Genomic DNA, 23,541 nt, shown 5'->3' on the forward strand with positions numbered 1-23,541 from the left:
CCATTCCTAAAAACCTTCTCACTGCTTTCTTGCCATTGGGAATAGGAAACTCAGAAATTGCATTCACCTTAGCTTGAATAGGTGCAACTTTTCCATGATCAACTACATGACCCAAGTATTGCATAGTGTTAGGTCTGCTTTGTTCATGAATGAGTGAGACAAACACCAGACTGAGTCGAAATCAGGGTTCTTTGTTCTTTATTACCGGATTGTAACACTTGCAACTAACAATGTTAGTTGGAGAATGCATTCTGCCGTTATCAGCAAAATGGTGATTTTTTATACCCTTGGATACGTGCTTAGAACATCATCATATCATTACTTGTCCAATGACTAAAACTGTTGCTATCCTTTCCCTGCTAGCTTCCTGCCTCTCAATCCATCAATGTCTCTCTTATCTTGTAAGTACAAGGATGCATTCACATCTTGTTACAGCCCTGCACAGGGTAACTCCTTACACATTCCCATCTCATGATGTTTTACCTTACAATCCCTCCTTTGTCCTCTTTAGAGGACAATCTCGCCCTGACTATGCTACCACCGCGTTACATTAGTTCGCCTATTATTGCCAAGCTCTATACGGGTTCTGTTCACAGGGTAGTTCGGCTGGTGGGCGAGGGCTCCCCCAACCCTCCTTTGCGTACACCCCCCATCCGTCACCCCGATCCCATTGCCCGTTTACAAGTTTCATCCCATTTGCCCCCAAGCAAAAAACTAGCTAACCCCCCGTACATTAGTAAATTCCCAAGTTAACATATGGTCTACAATCTAATTCATAATACTTGTTCTACAATCTGATTAATAATGTTTGTGTTACAATCAATGTTATAATATTTGTTCTACAATCAAGGTTATAATATTTAGGTTACAAGCAAGGTTAAAATTATATGTGTAACAATCTAATTCACAATCCCTCCTTCCCATCACATTCCCCTTCAGACTCCAGATCGATCTCAGCAACTTTCTCCGCCTCCTGTAATGTGAGATAGTCTTGCTCCACAGCCTGCACAGCTTGATATTTCGGAGGCAGTTCATCACGGTCAGCAAAGGCTCTCTCTATGGTCCTCGTGACCAGCGTTCGAATGCATGGAATACAACAACAGCCACAAGTGATAAAAATTGATACAGAAATGAACAAACCCAGCAAAAGTTGTCCTAACAATGTGCTCCATCTCCCAAACACTCCCTGTAACCAGGATAAAACAGGATTGGAGACTCCAGACTGGGCTTTTAATTCTTTCGCCAATGCCCTAAGTTTCGTTAACCCCTTAGTGAGTGATCCATCTGGCCCTGTGTTATTAGAGATAGAAGTGCAGCATAGATCTCCAAACATAGCACACACTCCACCTTTCTCTGCCAGGACCATATCAATCGCTATCCTATTCTGAAGTGTCATAAGGGAAGTTTCTGACAGTTGTTGATGTATTGCCTCAACAACGTCCCTGGTCAAATTTGCAAGGCGCTGGACATTATAGTGAATAAGGTTGATCCTATTAACATTTTTATTTACAGTGATGGGAAAAATTGCACTAAAAACAGGAAAACTTTCAAACCCAGCTGCAATCTCATCGGCTAATTTAAATTCGTCCGGAATATTCCGGGCTTGGCCAATGGCATCAATCCATACCCCATCAGGGTTCCTTCCTCCCGGCCCCAAGAGTCCAACACTCCTCCTTTTTCTCCACAGCCAACTCTCTGTGTGGCGCAATTCTAGGGAATCCTCGTCTCCCTCCTTTACTGGAACTCCTTCGGTGTCCGGGTTCTCCTTACTAGCATTCGCCACCTGTTGTGAAACTGATCCGGACACAGCTGTCGCAGCCTTCTGTCGTCGTTCTTGTTCACCAGGCAGGCGTCCCTGAGTACTTTTTTTGTTGTCTCAAGGTCTCTAGTGTCTGCTGTGGTATTCCACCACGGCGAATTGGGGAAATAAATTCTTAACTTCTCAAGTGTACAGACATTATCATACCTACCGGACATTTATAAGTCAGTCTCTCAGATACAATTGAGGCCAATAAGCCTGAACCTTTGTTTTCTTTCAAAGCCCAACCTTCACGTGGGAGATTTCTCCTCTTAATAACCAGTTTAGGGCAGAAAACTCAGGTCCTCAATTGTTTATAGACCACCTTCTCACTCTATTGGACTTTGCAACGACACAATAAAGACTTTTAAACTCTAGTAGTTTCTTGCGAAGCACTTAATAAATGTCATTCAAACACCTTAAGGACTTTTTCTTCTTGTCTGTAATCACTTACGTGTTACAATCCTGGCATGCGACCTTCAATTGTGGTCGTCTAATTTGTCCGATCTCCAGTTCTTACTGACAATCAAAGATTTAAAAAAAAAAAGAGAATTTTGTTAAAACAGGCTTCTCTGGACCTTTTTATCAGCCGGCTGAGATGATTGTCAGAAAAAACAGAAACCGTCGTCCAGTGTTCACTCACCCATCACGTCGGGGTCACCAAATTGTTAGGTCTGCTTTGTTCATGAATGAGTGAGACAAACACCAGACTGAGTCGAAATCAGGGTTCTTTGTTCTTTATTACCGGATTGTAACACTTGCAACTAACAATGTTAGTTGGAGAATGCATTCTGCCGTTATCAGCAAAATGGTGATTTTTTATACCCTTGGATACGTGCTTAGAACATCATCATATCATTACTTGTCCAATGACTAAAACTGTTGCTATCCTTTCCCTGCTAGCTTCCTGCCTCTCAATCCATCAATGTCTCTCTTATCTTGTAAGTACAAGGATGCATTCACATCTTGTTACAGCCCTGCACAGGGTAACTCCTTACACATTCCCATCTCATGATGTTTTACCTTACAATAGTGGCATTTGCAAATTGACTTTTTGCTAAATCTTGCAAACAATTTGTCCCATTTGCCATAGATGTTCTTTCCATGTGTCACTTTTTGCGACTAAGTCATCAATACAAGCATCCACAGGTGTTTACCCTTGGATTATCGAATTAATCATCCTTTGAAATGTTGCAGGGGCATTTTTCATGCCAAAGGATAATACATTATACTCATATAAACCGGATAGAGTTACAAAAGCCAAAATATCCTTTCAGTTAAAGGCACACACCAGTAACCCTTCAATAAATCCAATTTAGTAAAAATATTTTGCAAATTTTATCAATACAGTCATCTTTTCTCAGAATAGGATAAGCATCTGTTTTAGTTACTGAATTAACCTTCCTATAATCTGTACAGAACCTAACAGTTCCATCTGGTTTTGGTTCCAGAATACAAGAAGTCCAATCTGAAGGTCTAATAATAGTTTCTCAACATATATTCCACCTCCTGACCCATGACTCTTCTGAATGTTTATTCTGTATGGGTATTGTTTACTGGGACTTGCTTCTCCGACATCCACATCATGGTAAATCACTGCTATCATTTTTGGCACATCAGGGAAAAAATTTGTATATTTCAAAATTAATTCCTTCAATTGCATCTATTCTTGTGACTTAAGATGTCCTAACTTTTCCTCCAAATTTTTCATAATTGCTGAGTTAGACAGGTGCACAGGAAAGTTACCCTCATGAGATTCTGAAAAAAAACATAACAATTACAGCACGGAAACAGGCCATTAGGCCCTTCTAGTCCGCACCGAACCAAACACCCCTTTCTAGTCCCACCTCCCTGCACAATGCCCATAACCCTCCATCTTCTACTCATCCATATACCTGTCCAACCTTTTCTTAAATAATACAATTGACTCCGCCGCCACTATTTCTCCCGGATCATTCCACACGGCGACCACTCTCTGAGTAAAGAAGTTCCCCCTCATGTTACCTCTAAACCTCTGCCCCTTAATTCTTAACTCATGTCCTCTTGTTTTAATCTTTCCTCCTCTTAACGGAAATAGTCTATCCACATCCACTCTGTGGATAATCACTCTGTGATAATCTTAAATACTTCTATCAAATCCCCTCTCAACCTTCTACGCTCCAAAGAATAAAGACCTAATCTGTCCAATCTCTCCCTATACTCTAGATGCTTAAACCCAGGTAACATTCTGGTAAACCTTCTCTGCACTCTCTCCACTCTGTTTATATCCTTCCTAAAATTAGGATTCTGTTTCCATAATCTTATGATCCATAACTAACACATCTGTTACAGATTGTTCTCCATTATCCTTATCCACAGAATAAGGTTTCAACATATTTATGTGACAAACCTGAGTTTTATTCCTCCAATCTGGAGTGTTAACCACATAGTTGTTTTAACTACGTATGGTCCAGAAAATCTATCTCTCAAAGGATTGTCATATGTTGGAAACAAAATCAAAACTTTACTTCCTGTCTTTAAAATTCCTCACTTGAGCTTTCCTGTCAAATAAATGCTACATTTTAACCTGATCCATTTCTAAATTCTCTTGAGCCAAAGTCCACACTTGTTGTAACCTATTTTTAAATTTAGAAACAATCCAGCAAGTCCAACTGCACATCCTTATTAACCCACTGTTATTTTATCAACAATAAAGGTCCTCTAACCTGATCCTGGATGAGCCCCCATAAAATGTTTTGAGCCCAGAGGACCCCAAAACCCAGCAGCAATAAATATTCATCAAGACAAATGATTACTTAAACAAAAGTTGTTTTTCATTATTTTTTAACATGAAAATAGAATCAAATTTTTAACTTATCTATTATTAACTTACTTAACCTAACTTAATCCCTTCTAATTCTAAGCGCACGTGTGTGTAATGTGTGTATAAGTTCAGAAAGGTTCTTTGGTTCACAATCCAATCTCACTTCTCGTTCTTCCAAGTTCACTGATTGCAGGCAATTCTTATACTGTTCACAGAATTTAACATGTATGTTCATCAGGCTTTGGTGCTCGAAAGGTCAATGGTTACGCTTGTCAGTTTTCAGAGAGAGATGTGTTGTTCCAGGACATCCGCAACTGATGTACTTCCATCAGTCACCTCAGTGTCTTGCCGATAAAACTTGCCCCATCAGTGTTCTCCAGCTGATAACCTCTTTCTTTCATGTCGCCACAGAGTTCCTTTCTGTTTCCCTTATTCCAAATGAAACATTAGACAGCCAGTCCTCTTCTCTTGCATGAACCACAAGGGCTGTGACTATCCCATCTTCCACACTGGAGCTTCTTGCCAGCTTTTTGCTGTTTTCAGTTCCAGCAACATCTGCTGGTTGGCACTGCCCGCCCGCCCGCCCGCCCTCCCTCCCTCCCTCTCACACACACAAACACTCACAGGCTAGGTCTCAAAGCCTGTTTGACTCCCTCTGCTTGCAAAAACACATGACCCTCTCCTTCAGACAATAGGAGCCAGCATTCTCTTTCATCTGTTGCTTTTGGATAAACAAGAACCCATCAGTGACCTCTCTCAAGCACTCTTCAAAGCTCCTTCAAAAAGGAGTGATAAGCCACTGTCTCCAGTATTATCAGAGCTACAGCACTTCAAATAAACAATTCATTTTACCCTGAGCCATTTCTAAATTCTCTTGAGCCAAAGTCCACACTTTTTGTAACCAATCCTTAAATTTAGAAACATACACCAGCAAATTCAACTGCACATCCTCATTAACGTACTGCTCTTTTATCAACATTAAAGGTCCTCTAACCTGATGTACAAACACTTACAGCACAGAACAGGCCAGTTCGGCCCTACTAGTCCATGCCATAACAAATCCCCACTCTCCTAGTCCCACTGACCAGCACCCGGTCCATACCCCTCCAGTCCTCTCCTATCCATGAAACTATCTAGTCTTTCCTTAAATGTAACCAATGATCCCGCCTCAACCATGTCTGTCGGAAGCTCATTCCACATCCCCACCACCCTTTGCATAAAGAAATTTCCCCTCACGTTCCCCTTATAATTTCCCCCCTTCAATCTTAAACCATGCCCTCTAGTTTGAATCTCCCCCACTCTTCAAAAGGGCTGAAACCTCATGACTCCTGCACAGGCTCCCTTGCTGCAAATAACAATAAATGAATACCTTCGTCCCAATCTTTTCCATTCTCCAGACAATAAATCTTCATCATATTTTTAAGAGTAGAATGAAATCTTTCCAAAGCTCTCTGAATTTCAGGATGATACGCAGATGAAGTGATCTGTTTTATTCCCAACTCATAAACCAACTGCTGAAACAACCCAGACATAAAGTTAGATCCTTGATCACTCTGGATCTCATTCGGTAATCCAAAAACTGTGAAAAATCTTTCCAGAGCCTTTACCACTGTTTTGGCTTTAATATTTCTTAATGGTATAGCCTCTTGAAATCTCTACACTGTACACATGATTGTTAATAAGTGCTGGTTACCAGTCTTAGTTTTCGGCAGGGGACCTACACAACCTACAATAACCTTCGTGAAACATTCCCCAACAAAAGGAATGGGTTGCAATGGAGCCACTGGAGGACCCTAGTTAGGTTTCTACACAACCTAACAAAAGTGACATGTCAGGCACTAATTTACAACATACTCCTCAAACCAAGCCAGAAAAATTGTCTCAAAATGTTATCCATGGTTTTCTTTACACCAATATGACCATTCAAAGGTGGGCTAAATTTAATATTTACCTCAAGTGATTTTTAGGAATAACCACCTGATGAATCTCCCCACCCCCTCCACCCCCAGTCTTCATTAGCAGGAATATCAAGAGGTCTCCATTTTCTCAACAACAATTCACTTTTCAAGTAATATCCACAAGCCATTTCTTTAATCTACTGTTCAGTTACTGCCTTGTCCCTTAAGACAACAAGATCTGTGTATATTTTCTGATGCTGAATTAATTCTTTCCTTGACAAAGAGAAATCTTTACTCTCACAATGGCCCTGCTCTTTCAAAAGTATTTGAGAAGTACTGGGCAAGTCTCTATCATGTGGATCTTCGTCAGCTCTCATAATTTTCTTAGTCACAGACCTCATTACAGGATATATCTCACAATCCTCTCTAACCTCATCCTTACTAGGCCGATTTGTTAATCTCAAAACTGAGCCAACTTTATCCTCTGCTAAATCATTCCATAATAAAAATGAGACACCTTGCATGGGTAACTTTGAAATTACTTCTACTACAACGGGTCCTTTAACTAATTCTGAATTTTGCACAATATTGTGATGCGATATTGACTCTACCTCACCTCCCTTGATCCAGAGATAAAAGACTTTCCAACAACAGTGACTGACCAGCCCCAGTATCTCTAAGAATTTTAACTGGAACCTATGCTTCTCCCTCCTTTACTGAAACCAAGCTCTCTGACACAAAAGGTTTGAAAACATCCATGACCTCCTTACCAGGCTTGAAACATCTGCTCTCCTTAAATTCCACTGTTTGAATACATGCTTCTGGTAAAACCTCTTTATCTCATTTCCTTTTCAACACTAGTTAATTCGCAATCACATGACCAGATTTCTTACAAAAATGATATACAAATGCCGAAGTTCTGTCCTTTCCCATCTTACCTTGATCTTTTCTCTTAGCATGCTCTTCATACTTAATTTCAGGCCTACTATTCTGCTCCACATTAACATCGCCTACTATTCTGGAATATATTTTTGTGAATTAGAGCAAATTCATCTCCTAATCTAGCCATTTGTTGCTACATCCCCACCTCTCTCATCCAGGTATAATTTAATCTCCTTTTGAACACACCTTTTAATTTCCTCTATTAATATCAATTCTCTCAATCAGTGAAAATCAATGTTTATTCCTTTTGAGGTGCACCAATGGTCAAAATACACAGATTTTTTCAGAGCAAAATCCATGTAAGATTGATTCTATGTTTTCAGTAAATTCCTAAATTTTTGTCTATCATCTTCTGGAAACAACTCATAAGCTTTCAATACTGCTTGTTTAACAGTATCATAATTTGCCACTTGCTCTGCAGTCAAACTAGAGTATACAATTTGTGCTTTTCCTTTCAATACACTTTGGAGCATGAGAGGCCACTTTTCTTTTGGTCATCTTCAGCTCTCAGAAACCTTTTCAAAAAGCTGAAAATATGTACCTATATATCCCTCATCAAAAGGAGGAACTAGATTTACCTCTCTACTAGCCAGAAAACTCTCCCCAGGAGTTACAGCCTCAATTCTCTTACTTCTCTCCATCTCGATTTTTAACTTCTCGAATTAAAACTGTCTGTCCCTTTCAATCATTTCCAAGTCAATATTTTCTGTTTTTCAACTTCTTCTGCCTATTTTCTCCATTTATCAGCTTCCTCTATCCTCCATTTTTCAGTTTCCTCTGCTGTTATTCCACACAAGCTTTAAATTAGCTTGACAAAAAAACCCAATTAACTAATAAATCACAAAAACTCCAAATTTAAAATCGTGAATGGATTAACCCCGATAAAATGCTACGCATCCAGAGGACCCCCACAACCCAGCAGCAATAGATATTCACCATGATAAATGGTTAAACAAAAGTTGCTTTTAATTATCTTTAAGCATGGAAATAGAATCAAACTTTAACTTATCTCTATTGACTCACTTCAGCTACTTAACCCCCTTCTAATTCTAAGTACATGTGTGTGTAATGTGTATGTAAGTTCTGAAAAGTTCTTTGGTTCACAGTCCAATCTCATTTGTTTAAGGCAATTCTTGTTCTGTGCACAGAATTTAACATTAATGAAGTTCACCAGGCTTTATTGCTTAACGGGTAAGTGGTTCTGAACTCAGGAAGGTTCTTGTTGGTTTTCAGAGAGAGTTTTCTTGTTCCAGGGCATCCACAACTCATTCCTTTTTAATCAGCCACTCCAGTGTCTTGCTCATGAAATGTGCCCCCTTCAGGGTTCTCCAGATGATAACCTGTTTCTTTCAGGTCACCACAGAGTTGCAATCTGTTTCTCCAATTCTAAGGGAAACACCAGACAGCCAGTCCTCTTCTTTGACCAGGCTATCTTCCAAAAGCTTGCCAGCTTGTCCTGTCCAAATCCCAGCTACTATCTGCTGGCTGTGACACTCTGGAACCGAAGTCTGTGTCTCTTCTTCTCTCTCTCTTTCTCACTCCCCCCAACTCTGAGAGCAAAGCCTGCTTTTTTCTCATCTCTGTCTGCAAAGATCACATGATCTTCCAGATAGTAAACTCCCTTTTCCAGACAAAGCGACAACTGCCTGTTGTTATATATGTTGCCTTTTGCAAACAACACTCCAGTGAGCACTGGAGCACTCTGCAAAAGCTCTTGCAAAATTTCTGTGTTTTAAAGTGTTTGTGCATGACCTGCTCTAACAATCCTTTCCCAATTTCTCTCTCAAACACCTCTATATACTCTTACAGTGGGCAGAACATTAACTAATTAGAAATTAAATTTGTAGATATTGCCCTCTCATTCACAAAGAAATGCATAGCGAAGACCTGGAATTCCGACTCCCCCCTATTCATCACTCGATGGACAATAGAGATGCGACAATTGTGTGCCCATGGAGAAAGAAGCATGTAATTTACGAAATAAGGACGATATTTTTGCCAAAATATGACAACCCAAGCTAGATCACTTTGGTCCACAGCTATAACAACAATTCACAGTTCAAAAAAGGTAACAAAATACATAAAGACAACAGCAGTGAAGCACCTCAAGGAGTGTAGGTAGATTGGAGACAGTGGCAGATGCTGAAACTTTCTTCTCTTTTTCTCTTTATTTTTTTTCTGCTTCTTACATTAATTGCTTTAGTTGTTTAATATTCAAAGTTTTGGGGGGGAGAGAAGGAAATTGTAAGTAACTAGTAGAATGTTTTTAGTCTGAAAAGTGAAGGATTCTAAAAGAAAGTGTAAATATGTTAAACAGAACAGTTTTTTGAGATGTGATACTATGTTTTTGGAAAAATTGAAAAATGGAATTTTCAAAAAAAGTTTGTTCAGGCTCCACCACAGAGAACGGAGCATTCAACCAACACTAATTACTTCATTACAATGCTGAGGGAGTAACACCCTTCAGACTTCACCTACAACAGATAATACATTAGAGGCCCCATTTACCTATTTAAAAAGAGCAGGAAATCTCTTTTGGTCAACAACGCATAAACATAGAAATGCCATAAACATTGCATAAGCACACTGTAGACTTTCTTTTATTGTCCCAAGTCAAAATCATTTTAATTATAAAATGCACTAACTATATTTTACACAATGATTATTACTGCCTCCACGACAATCCTTTCTCTGTTTAAATTCATTTATTTTATTTACTGAAATGATTCCATTCATGAACAAGATTGATGCAAGAGGCAACTTGTCACCAATATACAACAGTGAAGTGAAACATATGAGACAACAGATTATTGACAATTAGGTTCTAAAATCCATTATCCAGTTTTATGATGATATTCAAAAGGATACCGATTAAGCAACAGGTAACCACCAAGGTGGAGGAAGTGGTATCAAAATGGCAAATGTGGTACTAAAGAAAACAAGTAGACCACCCCACAGATGAGTTGGAATGGATGGGGCGGCCAGTTCCAGCCGTTGGTTCTTGATGGCTTGTTGTTAATGGTCCAGTTTCATTGGTCCAGTTCTATTGAAGTTCTTCTGAGATTTCTTCTCAGATATATTCCTCTGGGTTATGAGCCCAGAGGACCCCAAAACAAATGGTTACTTAAATAAAAGTTATTTTTAATTATCTTTAAACATGAAAACAGAATCAATCTTTAACTTAACTAAACTAACTTAACCCCTATCTAATTCTAAGCACACATGTATGTAAAGTGTAGGTAAGTTCAGAAAAGTTCTTTGATTGACACTTCTCATTCCTCCAAGTTCACTGGTTGCAGGCAATTCTTATACTGTGCACAGAATTTACCATTTATGAATTCCACCAAGCTTTGGTGCTTGAAAGGTAAATGGTTACCACTCAGGAAGGTTCTTGTCAGTTTTGAGAGAGAGATTTGTTGTTCCTGGACACAAACTGATCCCTTTTAATCAGCCATGTCAGTGTCTTACCGAAGAAACTTGTCCCATCAGGGTTTTCCAGATGATAATCTCTTTCTTTCAGGTCACCAGAGTTCCTTTTTGTTTCTCTTATATCAAGTGAAAAGCCAGTCTTCTCCTCTTGTATGGACCACAAGGGCTTTGACCAGGCTGAACTAAGCACTCACAACCTGTCTTCCAAATGGGGTTTTGCCAGCTTGTCCTGTTCCACTCCCAACTGCTGCTGCTGACAGTAAAACTGCAGAACTGATCTCTCTCTCACTCAAAGAAAAATGCTTTTTGACTCTCTCTGCTTGCAAAACCACATGACCCTCTTAGAACAGCAAGCTGCACTCCAGACAACCTGCAGCTCCAAACTACTCCTCTGATCTCTTTGATCTGTTGCCTTTTTGTAAACAACCAACCATTAGTGAAGTCTCTTGGGCACTCCCCAAGTTTTTGCAAAGGCACCCAGGAGCTGCCCCATCTGGCTTGAGCAGAGCTCCAGTATTTTGAATGAGATGCTTTGAAGTGTTTGTATGTGACCTACACTAAAAAGCCTGCCCCAATTTGTATCCCCAAAACATACAATACAAACATAATCTGTCACATCTGCAATAAAATTTTAAAATGTTACATGAAACCTAATATTTTGAGTCAGCAATAAAGTTGATGAAGATACTTCTCAAAGTATATTTGTCTCCTCCAATGATCATTGGTATCAACTGTGAACTTTTGAACTTCTAACCAAAATGGAGAAGCATTTCCCCATATAAAGAGGGTATCTTTCAATTATCTTTTGAAATAAAATTGTATTACTTACTGATGCATAAATATTTTATTTTAAAACCAGCGAATTAGAGATGGAATGAAAGAGACTGAGAACAGAATGATATAAATTGGTGAGAGGAGTCAGCAGAATTCTGCTTTTTGAACCACATTTCCTCCAAGTCTGGTCGATCCTGGAAAAATGCACCCTGTAAAACTTGTGCACAAAGTAAGCGAGAAAGATGGAATCAAACTCATCGCCATCACAGACACGCGTGATGCCTCACGCCTGCCTCAGACCACCTGAGAAGTCACGAGACCATCATTCTCATCATTGGTCTGGTCACCCGAAAAGTGCCCTATTCCCCATGGCACAAGCAGTCCAGTCCAGCTTTGGCATTGAGTGGCACCCACATGCCCGGAGTCCATTCCATCCACCACCACTCACAGTGACACAAAGTCCAAGCCACTCAATGCTGACACATTCCACGAGTCCAACTGACTTAAAAATGTTTTGCCACTGAGTTTCGTTTGTACTCAGCACCTCATGCCGATTTTACAACCGAAGTAGAGCTCATAGGCTTTCTTAATAGGTACAGTCATTCTGCACCTTGAGTCTTAAACATTTGAAGATATGTGTTGCTTTTATAGTCTGTCTGCATCTATCCTAGCTCAGCATGCCTAGGACCAACAGACATTTGCAGAGCATCTGTACTGCATGCTTCAACTGACCAAAATAGCTTGCTCTCTGGGCAATATATTAATAGACAAAATATGACAGGAAACACCTAAAAAACAGCACGATTGGAAATTTTCAGGTAATGTTTGTGCTCTGCACTCCAAAATCTATAAAATACACTCAAAAGTGTTCAGAAAGCAAAATCTTAGTTTTCCAGTGTTATTAGTCACAAGAAGGATGAATTACCCCAACTGGAACTATTGAAACAAATGAGTTATGGATCTGAGAACTGGAACACTAAAAGCAAGGCAGCCTTTACTCCTTTAAATGTTTGTACTCCATGTCAGGGATAAGACTATAAGACACAAGAGTGGAAATAGGCTATTCACCCATCGAGTCTGCCCCACCATTTCATGATAAGCTGATCCCAACTGAGTTCATCAGCTCAGCCTTCACCCCATAACCATTGATGCCCAGGCTAATCAACAACTATCAATCTCTTAAACGGAGACAAAAGTGAGCTGTGAAAATATATCTTACAAGAGGTTTCAATATATATTTTTAAAATATTTTCTTTAATAATATTTCCCACATCCATGTACATATGTTGGAAATGGAACTATATCTCAGGGACAGGGTTTTAGATGCATATTTTCAAGCTTCCGTTTTAATAAAATGGGATTATGACTGCAAGGGATAGTTAGGCAGGAGGAACTGAATGGTCAGATAACATTTAACATTTCACACAAGCACCATCACAACACAAGTCACAGCCCAGTGACAATTGGAAACATTGGGAGAACTGAGGGAAGGCTTGTCATCGTCTGTTCCAAATTCGATACATTTGCAAATTGAGAACTATTCTGACTGCTAAAGAGAAAGTGGCATTTTGATGCAGCTCTTATGGCCAGCCATTTTTGTGGAATTCAGAGCAAAACATGCTCTGTGAATAACAGTGGATTGACTTGTGCCAGGAGGGTCTTTTGGGAAGCTACATTTTGATTGTGGCTAACTGTGAAGGTCATTTGGAGATACTGGTGCTTTGTGAAGACTGCCCAGTTGAAGTCTCGCCTACAAAAGATCCAGGTGTGTTATGCCCACAGTTCGTATGGATGGACATTTCTTCAAAGGCAACACAAGGAGAATTTGTGAGTGTGTCGCAGCTACAACTCCATTCATCCCATCAGTTCGACACTAGTTCTGGGCATCAAATTTCAAAGGCCTACTCTTCAATACTGAATTTAAAAGACTGAACGTTGTACCTGTAGTAACTTTCTACATTTTGGCATAGACTCTAATGGTCTGGGTATAACACGCACGGACGCACAGACACACACCTGCGCTTAGTTGGGGATAGCTTTAGTGTTAAAGATAGTTTAAAAGTTTAAAGTTATAAATTAAGTTAGTGTTTTAAAATTAAAACATTGTCTGCTTCATTGTCTATTGCTGCTCGTTACGCGTAGTTCGTATCAATCTCAATACTTTTTAAAAAAAGATTTTGCTTACCTTCCAGTTTATAAATTTCAAATTGTTTCAATGCAAAAATGGCATAATTTCACAGAGATTAATTTAACCAATTTCTTGTCATTCATTTTGTGTGTCCTTGGCATTCTGAAGAATGAGTGAAGTCTTAATTTATGTCTGTTTTATCCAAATATTAATAAATGGTTAATCTACAATTGACTGTCTCCTTATTCAAATATGACTGTGGAGTTATTGCATCTCCAAATTGGGACAAGGTTGTAGGAAAAGGGATCTGTGGTTAACAAAACAGGTGAAGCAGCTGGTTAAGAGGAAGAAGGAAGCAGACATTGGGTTCAGGAAGAAAAAAACAGAAGGGTTCATGAGAATTATATGGTAGCAGGAAGGAAGTTAAGAAGTGACTAAGGAGAGCTAGAAGGGGACATGAGAAGGCCTTGGCAAGTGGGATGAAGGAAATCCCCAAGGCATTGTATGCTTATGTGAAGAACAGAGGAAAGATGAGAATAAAGGTAGGCCTGCTTAATGATAAAGGAATCAACATGTGCCTGAAGGTAGAGGAGGTTTGGGAGGTCCTAAATGAACACTTTGCTTCAGTATTCACCAGAGAGAATCTTTGTCAAGGTGAGGTCAGAATAAAACAAGCATGTGTGCTGGAACATGTTGATATTAAGCAAGTGGAAGAGCTGCATTTTCGTGTAACCATTAAGATTTTTAAGTCCCTGAGACCAAACAAGATATGCCCTAAGTTGCTAGGGGAAGATATTGCTGAAGCATTGGCAATGATATCTGAGTTCTCCTTGACTATAAGTTTGGGAGAATAGCAAATGTGGGCCCAATGTTTAAAAAACATAAAAAGGAGAATCTAGGGATTATAAATTAGTGAGTCTTACATCAATGTTGGGCAAGCTAATGGAGAAGATTCTTAAGGACGGGCTTTACAAGCATTTAGAGAAGTACATTCTTCTCAGGGGTTGTGAGGGGCAGGTTATGTGTCCTGAGCCTAATTGAGGTCTCTGAGGAAGTTACAAAAGAAATTGATGATGATAGGCCAGTAGATAAGGTCCCCCGTGGGAAATTCTGAAAGTCATGAGACATGGGATGCATGGAACCTTGGCTGTGCAAACACCAAAGGGAGGAAAGTTCAGGGGAGTGATTGGAATTGTTTTTTTTGCACAGAGTTGTGTGTGCCTCAAATAATTTGCCAGTGGTGTTAGTGGAGGCTGGAGCAGTCAGGGCATTTAAGAGATTTTTAGACAGGGTCACGGGCGAAAGAAAAATAGAGGCTTATGAGATATGGAGGGCTTAGTTTTGTTTTCATAGGTACATATGAGTTAGCACAACATCATGGGCCGAAGGGCTGTGATGATTTACAATTATCGGAGCATTGAAGTCAACAGCTATTGATTGTTTGCCAACATTAACAGGAATCAGTCCCCAGATTATGGAGGTTGAATACAGCACACTTGTTCAAACATAGGATGGAGAACATGCAAGAATAATATCGTGATATAACACGGTAACAAGACCTGCTAACCCATGAGCCTGTGCTGCCCAAGCACACCAATTAACCTAACAAACCCATGTGTTTTTGAAGTGTAGGAGGAAACCTCTCTAAACGGACTCTCATTTGATTCTCTTCCTGATCTCTATCGGGGAACTGGACCAGTGGCGCCTCTGAACACCTTCATGGGGCAAACAGATGTTGTGTATTTTGTGCACGACAATAATTAGAACCTCGAATCTCACCTGATTCAATGAGTTAGGGCTGTTAAAGTGAAGGAACTATTTGACGGGGTAGATTCAGGCCCATTTCTTCTTGGGAACCACCAGGGCAGGAGGAAAATGGAAGGAAGTCCATTCAAGACTTAAAACAGGAAACCGCTTGGTATACGCCAGATTGGGTAGAATCAGAAACTCATCCTAAGAAGGCTGGGTCTGCAAGAAAGATAACTAGCACTGGTAAAGGGAAAGGGAAAAACAATTGTCATTTAATTGCTGATTGTTCTTGCTGGTCAAAACTAGACAGGCAGGATCACCCTCTCTCTCCAGTTTAATTTGTGTGCTGCATAGAGCCCTTTGCTAAATCCATCAGGAAAGACGAAGGTATGAGAAGCAATGTAAGCAGGCAGTAGAGGCACTCTGGTCAAGGTTATCCTCTACATGGACAACAATGATCACCATCTGTGGCAACTCAGAGTCTGCATAAGGCACCAGGATAAATCTGAAAAGAGAGAGACTTCAGTAATTGTCTGACTGGTCCACCATCCCCTTTACAGTCAGAATGGAGGAGATGGGTCTTTGGTCTGGTGAGCATGAACACAAATTGGTCAGAGCGAATTGCAAAGATCAACCCAAAACATGATCTGTGGGCACAGATATCCATCTCAATAGCATTGTCATCAGGTGCGAGTTGCTTTTGGTACAGCTGTACATGGCGCAATATGGCTCATGCCCCAAACCTCCAACCTGACAACAACAATAGCATTTTTTAGGTTCAGATGGGGATCCAAGATGGAAAGGGTACAAAGGATAGACATGTGCAAGTTGCCCCATACAAAGGTGCCAAAGGCCTACAACCTGATGACCACCTTTGTGTGTGGCGGCATCAGTCTGATCCCATGCCTCATTAGTTTCTGAACATCTCCCATGACATCCCTGACAAATGCCGACTAAAATCCATAAACACCACATCTCTTTCCCAATCTATATCAATTTCTTTTTATATGCTGGGATGGTTCCTTGAGAACACTGTCCAGGGTATCTGATGGAAAGCCTCATTGCCAGTGCTCACAAACAAGCATCAAAACTTGGACTGTCTGGTGGTGGGAGGAGCCCTCCTGGTCAGATCCCTCCTGTACAACCAGAACATCACCCACAACACACGCTTTGCCCGAAATGATTGTTGTGGAGTGGGACAGTTACCCACCTTAATGCAGAATGGTTTGGTCAGAACAACATCAAGGGCTGAATGGCCTAGTTTGTGCTGCAGTGTTCTATGTTACTTCCTCTTTGCTGTCGATCTTAAAGGGCATCTTAAAGCTATGAGCTTTTCGACCCTGGAATACACAATTGCATTGTCTTGATCAGTTGCTCAGCCAGCAAGTTGGTGGACACGATAAACTACAATACAGGATGGAGATCAAGAATGTGGTTGGGTGGTGCCAGACCATAATCGTGCTCTGAACACTAACAAGACCAAGGAGGTCATTGTAAATGGAGGAATGGGAGACTGAGGGACGACGCACCTCTTTGACAGCGGTGGAGGTAACTTCAAGTTCGTGGGGCTCCACATATCAGAGAACCTCTCCTGAAGGCAGCCAATGGAGGCCAGGGTGAAGACGCTGCACCAACACGTGGACTTTCACAGCAGTTGGAGGAGATTTGGATGCCGCGAACGACTCCATCAAACTTCTCCAGATGCACTGCAGAAAGAAGACTGACTGGCTGCATCACGGCCCGGGCTGGAAACTCAGGAGCCCAGGAAAGCAGAGTTGCCGAGGGCAGCGAACACAATCAACTCCCTCACAGACTCCGACCTTCAGCGCGCTGAAGGCGCTGCCTCAAGAAGGCGGATCATGAAGGCGCCTCGTCGCCCTGGACACGACGGCTTCTCGCTGCCGTCTCCGGGAAGAAGGCACAGAAGGCTGCAGTCCAGCACCTTGACTTCGTCGACAGTTTCCTCCCCTCACGGCCCGAGTCATAACCTACTCCTGGATTACAGAAAGAGCTGCCTGTTGTCGTGGTCGCGCCCCGACTTTGACCTGGCCCAAACGCAGCGCGGGTGTTCCTTGGCAACGTATTGCGCATGCGCCTCACTCGCCTTCCACGTTAGGAACGTGCAGGCGCGGTCAGAGCGAGAAGCAGCGTTGACGCGCCTGTGACTGAGCCAATGGGGAGTCGAGGCGAGGTGTGGGGCGCGAGGATGGTGCTGGGGCGGGAAAAGGGAGTGTTCGAACCGGTTGGAGCGAAGTAAAGGGAGGCGGACGCCCGGTGTGTGGGCGGGAAACCTTGTGAGTGTCGGCCTCATGTTGGGGGCTCATCGTTAAACTGCTCTCCCTCACGGTCTCCCTGAAATGACGCGGCGTTTCATGCACCACTGTCCCTGGGAACTGTGATGAGCCAATGGTTTGATTCCTTGGCTCTTTCTGGACTCGGCTCATTTCATGACCCTGTGAAGGGAAACCCGCTTGAGCGCGTTTCTTGTCGGGGGATCCAGTCTATTGGGGGGGACGGGACGGGTTTGGGGGGGACGGGGGAGGCGGGACGGTTAACGGACGACGGAAGGTGTCCTGTTGGGGTGAATTTTCCAGCTGCGGTGAGGATTGCGGTGCAGAGGGAGATTGAACTGAGGCAACTCCTGACATCCCGGGCCCGCTTCCACATTCGTTCCCTTCAGAGGACGAGGACACGGGCCTCCCCTCCCTCCACGGGAAAGGCCCATTGGTGCAAGGAGCCGAGAGCCCCAGAGAAGCCAATGCGGAGAAGTGCAGCGGGGGGTTGGCCTGATGCCGCGGGATGGAAGTCGGAAGCTCGAGTCGGTGCAGGTCGGAAACGGCCAAATCTGCGGCTCAGCTTCAAGCAGCAAAGTGGAGCCACCAATTGCAACAGGTCGCGGAGCCGATGTTCGGCAGGAACGGAGACCTCGGGGCACATTCGGAACCAGCGATGCTCAACTCCTGTTCACGCCATCGACCAATTCCCACTGTTTCCCGGGGGCGACACGGGTCGCCTGAGAGAAACCAGCTCTTTTGCCGACCAGGAAGAAGAAGGGCCTTCCCTTGCGGAGAAACAACTGCGTCCGAGCTGATGGGTCGAGGCACCAGGTCACGGCGCCGACGGAAAAGAACGACCCCACAGGTGGCTGCAGATGACTGGAGGACACGGAGAAGCCGCAAACGAAGGGCAGCAGGAAGATCCCAGGGATGGTTCCCATCACATTTCTGTCCACCTGCGGCCCCGAAAGCCCATCCAAGCCGAGCGCTGAACTCTCTCCATTTCGTCAACAAGTTGCATGTCCGGAAGATTGAAGGACAACAAAGTACAGAGCAAACGGCCATGATGGAAAGGAAGTTGTGCGAGGCGTGGCGGCCATCAAAGTTCAGGCTGAAGTGGTTCATGAGGAGCGGGACGAGGGTATCTGTACTTATGGAGGAGTCAAGGCAACAGGTATCGAGGGCAATGGCTGAAAGATTCGGCAACACCGACATAAGTCTTGACTGCAGCGAAGTTGGACAATCCAAAGACTCTGCTGCTGAAAAGAGAGCAGATACTGACCTGGACGATCAGATATTGTGAATTGTCTGATTTGAATGGGGGAAAATGAGACTGTTTGCTTCACCATTGGCAATTCTTTCTTTAACGGAAGCAATTTCTATTTCGATGTTTGAACAGGGAGCCAACATCAGAAAGCTGGTCACAAGCTCTTCTCGCTCTGAGACCTTCTGGAAAGGGGACAGCAGTGTGAAGTCCAGCATCAACTCTACGTTCAACAATGGTTTTGTTTCTCCTGGCTGAGAAAATGGAGAATCTGCAGACGCTGCCGTTGAGAACAAGACACGAAAGTGCCGGCGAAACTCAGCAGGCCTGTCTGTTTTTTGTTCGCACCTTAACGAAGGACACGGGTCGGAAATGTTAGTTACATTTCCTTCGTATGTCGATAGTGCGCGACCTCCTGTGCTTTGCTTCTAGAGAACATTGAAGCACATGTCAGGCCTTTCGGCCCACCATGTTGTGCCCCACAATCTAAACCTTTCCTTCCTCATATCGATAACTCTCTATTTGATTACATCCATCTGCCTGTCTCGGAGTCTTAACGGACATCAGACCCTTGAACCTCACCTTCCTACCATGGACAATAAACTACTACAGCTCCACAAAAAAGACCTGTCTGAACTTGTTTCTTTTCTTGCATCATCTGTATTATCGACATTTTATGTATGTTTTAGACATAGAGCCCGGTAACAGGCTTCATCGGCCCACGAGTCCGTGTGGCCCAATTTACTCCAATTAACCTTAAATCCCTGTAGGCTTCAAACGGTGGGAGGAAACCGGAGTCCCTGGGGAGAATGTACATTTGTGCCTTACAGGCATCGCGGGATTCGAACCCCCTTCCCGATTGCTGGCGCTGCAAAGGGACCTGTTTGGCTGCAACAAGTGAGAATTTCAGTAAGAATAGATAGACATGAAACTCTCGTGTGACAACAAATCATTCTCTCGCGGGAAGCATGGATAAGTAACAAATGGACTAGGGAAATGAATGTTCCGTGCATTTGTACATTGTACAATGCATTTAACAATAACTTAACGATGTGATCACACCCTGTGGACACAGCAAACATGCCGACGGTGAAAAAATCAAAGTGTTGAGAAGGGAAAAGTAGAAATGTTCATTTTCCAGCCACAGCGGGTGTCATTAGTGATTTAAAAGGGCAGATATAGGAACTGGAAGGATTCGAGGAAAGATGGACGAAAATATGGGAATCAACTTCCATTTCTGGAATCTGATGAAATCGGGGTGGGAGGTGGGAGTTGATTGACAAATGGTTCTTCTGTGAGGGAAGTGTGGGTTCGAGCAACATTGTTCAGGTCAGTTCGGGGGTGAGCAGCCGAAGAGTTGCTTAATTAGCAGCTTAACCCAGGTTAGGTTCAAGGATGGTCGCTGGGTCCCATGGTCAAAACATTTTCGGCGGAGTTGGGAGTGGACCATGAAAACATTGAAATCCAGAGAACAGCCACGAATGTATTCATGTAATGCCGACACGCGGGAAGGCGGTGCGAGGTTGCGAACATTTCCCATTGAAACTCCTTGGTCTATGACCAGGGCACCTCCAGCTCAATGACCTGTGGAAGAGAAGGAAAGGATCAGCTGTTGGACACGAGTTCTACTTTTTGGCTTTGCCAGGATCAGTCTAGTCTCGCTGCAAAAATGTTTCAAGCAGCAGAAATGCGGCCGTGAGGGGAGAGAGACAGGCAGCATTTGACGAAATGTGGTATCAAGGCATCCTGATCAATTGACAACAGTGGGCATCAGAGGGAAAGCACCGGGCACAAAGGAGCATCTGGACAGGTGTTCTCCGGGCAGTATTCCTGACCCAAATCCAGTGAATCGTTTCCTCAATAACATCCTTCAGTCACGATTCGGAGATGGCACAGTTGTTGGTTGTGTCTCGTTCAATTTTATTTCCATCTCATCAGACCTGGATAACGAAAATCAAACAAATGCCGCCGCTGGGGGTGTGAAATTGAATTCGATTGGCGGATTGTGGGTGTTTCATGGCTAGAATATTTTAGTGCATGAGATGTAAAATTCCCATGAAAATATAACAATGATCCTATTTGATTTTGCATATGAGCAACTCTGTCAAGATCCAAACCAGGGCCTGACTTAGATTTACATTGGGTGACCGATCTGAGTTACTGATGTTAATCTTTTTGCACTTCCAGCCCACCAACATCTTTAACATAAGTTCTTTAGTCGGTGCCCCTCTGACAGAAACAGGTAAGGATTAAATAAAGGAAGCAATAAAACTTGAAAATAATATTTTGTGGATGTTTGCCAAATTTCAGGAACAGTGAACTATCACTCTCCTCTAATAATAGTATGATTTTCCAAGTATTCGTAATATGAAATTGGCTAATATTTGAGTTGCAGATGAGCTGTGGCAGGGTTGGAGTGGAGCGAAAAAAAATAGAGGTCCATTGGTAGTCTTATCAATGGCCAGTCTATTAATTTAGAGAACATCACAAGTCAAGAGAAGTGATTGTCAGGTAAAAGTGTATATCATTTGTGCACTGCCATTTCAAATGCAGCTGAGGTTTCCAATGGGGCTTCCTGTATGACACTTCGGTGGGAGATGACATTGGATCCTTCGAGCCACACCAGAGATAATGGAGCAAATGCTGAAAATGCTACACAAAAATCCATTGCAGATGACAGTCTGACGATGAATGGTTAGATCAGGGTTTAACATTGTAAGTGTGGTTCCTTGTATCCACAAAACAGTGAATAGGTGTTAGGGATAAGGAAAGTGAGATTGACGGTATTGAATTTGAGATAGAGAGAGAGATTCTTGTTACAATCAAATGTACTGACAATGGTGATTTGAGCTGGATCAATAGTGCAGCACCAATAAGAATCTGATGTAAGGGATCAGATGGAGAGTTGAATAAGATTGACACAGTTGTAGGAAGCTGTAGTTCCTTCATGGGCATTGGATAGGAAAGGGCAGTTAGAGATGATGTGGTCAGAAATGAAACAGAACCTTTTGGAAGAGGTGTGAAAATAGAACATTTCAATAAAAGGCAAAAGAGCCTAAAGAGAGAATCATTAACAGTCATTCAATGTGAGAGCAGGAATGACCACAAGACATGAGTGAAATTGGGACATTCAGCCCATCAAGTCTCCCACCCCCTTTCATCCTGCTGATTTACTATTCTTTTCACCCCATTTAAAGGGGATTTCAAGCTCAGTGCCAATCGGTGTGTCATGAACTTCTCCACAATCTCCATTAGCACCACATGGCTCGGTTCTTAAGCCCCACTCTCCTCGCTTTACCCTCCTGGCTGCGTAGCTCGGTACAACAATAACACAATCTACAAATTTGCTGACAATACCGTAGTAGAGGGCTTAAAAGAGGAAGGGGATGGGTCAGCATACAGGATGGAGATCGAAAACTTGGCTGAATGATGAAACAACAACCTTGTACTCATGGCACCAAACCTTAGGAGCAGATTGTTGACTTCAAGAAAGGAATGCCAGAGGTTTACAATCCAGTGGTTAGGGAGGGCTCAGAGGTGTAGAGGGTGAGCACATTTAAGTTCTTAGCTGTCACTATCTCGGAGGATCTTTCCTGCACCCAACACACCCATGATATCATGAAGAAAGAATGTCAGTGCCTCTGGTTCCTCAGGAGTTGAGGTTTGATAAGATATCAGAAACCCTGTATTTTTTTACAGAGGTGGATAGTGTGCTGACTGGCAACATCACGGTCTGGTAAGGAAACAACAATACCCCTGAGCGTAAAGCCCTCCCAAAGGTAGTGGGCACAGCCTAAGCCATCAAAGGCAAAAGCCTCCCTACTATTGAGCACATCTGCAGTTTTTTTTAAACTTTATTTAAAATTTTATGACATGAATAAAATAAAAATTACATTTAAAGATATAATAAAAAATAAGATAATAAAAATTAGAATACAACATCATTAAACTACACAAATTAACCCCCCCCCAATATTTATAACACAACATTAATCATCTAATTTAAAATTAGTCCAACCCTCCCCCCCAATATAAAGAGTGAAGAATTGATTAACAATATTGTAAATAAAATAGAAAAAACCCCACGTACAAAAAAAGAATAAAACTTAACAACAACAAAAATTACTAACAACAAAAAAAATCAATACTAAAATAATACCCTTAAACATATATTTAAATCAAACATAATACATGTATTTAACAAATGAAATCCACTTTAAAACTAAGTTCAAATATTAAAATCATATATCAACCACATATCTGTTATTCAAAAAAATCATAATTAATAATACATAAATACAGAATTTCCATTAATACGAAGTTTCCTTTATAATTCATCGAGAGAACAAAAACATCCCTTAGAAGAACAATCAGATAAACTTTTTATTCCCTTCCCCTCCCCTTATATAAAAAAAGAAAAAGTTCAAACTCTTATAAAATTCTCCATATTCTTCATTTATAACATCTTCAAAATTCTCTA

At 42.0% G+C, this 23,541-nt stretch overlaps 2 long non-coding RNA genes across 2 annotated transcripts; both read right to left on the reverse strand.

Annotated features, from left to right (window-relative positions):
* Positions 1–1,876: 1,876 nt before the first annotated feature.
* On the reverse strand, positions 1,877–5,157 carry LOC138748190 (uncharacterized). Its single transcript, XR_011347859.1, has 2 exons — positions 2,442–5,157; positions 1,877–2,317 (listed from the first exon to the last, which is right to left on the reverse strand). It is a non-coding gene; the product is annotated as an uncharacterized lncRNA (long non-coding RNA).
* Positions 5,158–5,216: 59 nt separating this feature from the next.
* On the reverse strand, positions 5,217–17,552 carry LOC138747954 (uncharacterized). The gene is made up of 3 exons (XR_011347745.1): positions 17,051–17,552; positions 16,732–16,861; positions 5,217–16,026 (listed from the first exon to the last, which is right to left on the reverse strand). It is a non-coding gene; the product is annotated as an uncharacterized lncRNA (long non-coding RNA).
* Between the last annotated feature and the right edge of the window lie 5,989 nt (positions 17,553–23,541).

The sequence above is a fragment of the Narcine bancroftii genome, chromosome 13 (assembly GCF_036971445.1).
Source record: "Narcine bancroftii isolate sNarBan1 chromosome 13, sNarBan1.hap1, whole genome shotgun sequence".
Classification (NCBI taxonomy): domain Eukaryota; kingdom Metazoa; phylum Chordata; class Chondrichthyes; order Torpediniformes; family Narcinidae; genus Narcine; species Narcine bancroftii.